This window comes from Phoenix dactylifera, unplaced genomic scaffold, assembly GCF_009389715.1.
Source record: "Phoenix dactylifera cultivar Barhee BC4 unplaced genomic scaffold, palm_55x_up_171113_PBpolish2nd_filt_p 000182F, whole genome shotgun sequence".
Lineage (NCBI taxonomy): Eukaryota > Viridiplantae > Streptophyta > Magnoliopsida > Arecales > Arecaceae > Phoenix > Phoenix dactylifera.
The window spans coordinates 964,851-966,921 of NW_024067712.1; positions in this window are offsets into that span (position 1 = coordinate 964,851).

Consider the following 2,071-nt stretch of genomic DNA (forward strand, 5'->3'; position numbering starts at 1 on the left):
GTTAGTTAGCAGAAGCTCTTTTGGCAGGTTGATACATGCACAATAGTTCTGGAAAAAGTCTTTTATTTTGTACGTTATAGACTCTACAGGTACATCTAGCTGCTTGTAATTTCTAAACATTTGTTAATTTGTATAATAACTTTGACATACATTATCCCTTCTTTGCATATCAATTTTAATTTAAATCTGAACTTTTCAGTAACTCTTCGAATTTGTGCCAGCTGAAATAGATTAAGCAGTTTAATGTTTATGGATAGTCTTCAATTGGTCAATTTCCTAGGAGTCACCACTCTGCTTTGGAGTGGTTATGAGTTTGAGTGTTGGGCAGTGCGTCCCCAGGTGTTTGACTTAGATAACTTACCTTGTGTGGGTCTTCTCTCCATTCTCTCTCTCTCTCTCTCTATATATATATATATATATAAGTTTATTGACAATCACTTCCTTAGCACTACTAATAATGTTAAATGAGAAGTTGTTTTTGCGTTTGTATTCTCTCGCAAGCATTTTAGTGAGCTACAGCTATATAAAATTATAGAATGTACTATGATTCAAATATTCTTGATGCAGAGTTCTTGTCTGGTTCTTAAGAACACTTACTGGCTTGAAGATAAGAGTTTCTCATGTGTTCTTCTTATGAAAATTTGATTGCATTTGTAATTTACTAGCACCCTAGGTATAGCAGTTACGTTCATGTCACTTGAGTTGGCATGGTGCAGGAAATGTGCTGTATTAATTGCCACTTGGAACACATGGGCTTTTATAATATTCACCCTCTTTAATTCTAGGTGCTAAATTATAGTAAATTATGGCTATAATTCTATAATTATAGTAAATTCTATGACTCAAAGCTATAACTTCTGATCTAGGAATACAATTATTGGCCATGTATAGCTATCTTAAGCTCTAAAGCATTTAACAGATTTTCGTCTGTGAGTGAATAAACTCAAATTTGGAGAACAGTTAAAATAAACTGGACAGGCTAGTTTTACTACTGCAAATAAGTATGGTGAACCTTCTACAAATTTACTTTTCCAACCTTCTGAGTTGGATCCTGGGAGTTGCATTACTCTAGATAAGAAGGTATCCTTATACCATATAAAATGCGGTTGGGCATTTTAGATTCATAATGAAGTTAATAATCTGAATGATTCATAATTCATAGGTCAAAAATAAGTTTGACCACTTTGGGTTATCCTTCATGCGAAGGGAACAGATTAGTTTTGGAGCCAATTTGTTCCTAACTAATTCTGATAAAAAATAAAAATTATACTCAAGTAATAATTAGAATTAAACCAATTTGAATCTGATAATTGTTCAGAATTGAATGAATTATCAGGAATTAAAATAAACCAAGTTCAATATGAACCAAGATATTATTATAAAAGGCCAACACCAGCAGATCTTATTGAAGAAAATGAACCTTTTATTCAAAATTCCTATTCAAGAAGACACATCTATGAATGGAACATAGATAGGATGAGTGACAAACAAATAATAGATGTCATACACAGAATGATGATGTATGCCACTGTTTGTCATCAAACTGGTAATGCAAACCATCAAATAGCTCAGTTCATTACAACTGGATTTGCAGGACAGCTAAGAGGCTGGTGGCAAAATTATCTTACTAAGGAACAAAGAAATGAAATTTTAAATCATCAAAAAATAAAAATTGAACCAACCCAACCAGGAAGCAGTAGAGTACAGATTACTGAACAAGATGCAGTATATACGCTGTGCTTGCAATAGCACAGAATTGGTTAGGTTATGAAATATCAGTAATCGATAGAACTAAATCTTTGTTAATGAATCTAAAATGCCCAACTTTAACGCATTTTAGATGGTATAAGGATACCTTCTTATCTAGAGTAATGCAACTCCCTAGTTTGTATCAGAGCCAAGTTGGCATTGTTCAGTTCATAGCGCTGAGCCCAAGGGAAGGCTACTGGTAGTACCCTAGGCCAGTTTGTACGCAAACTATACCAGGTCTGGGTTCATAGGCCAAGGGATAAGCGCTGAGGTAATCCTTGTTGAGCCAACCACACTAGTGTAGGGAACTGGGCATAGCCAG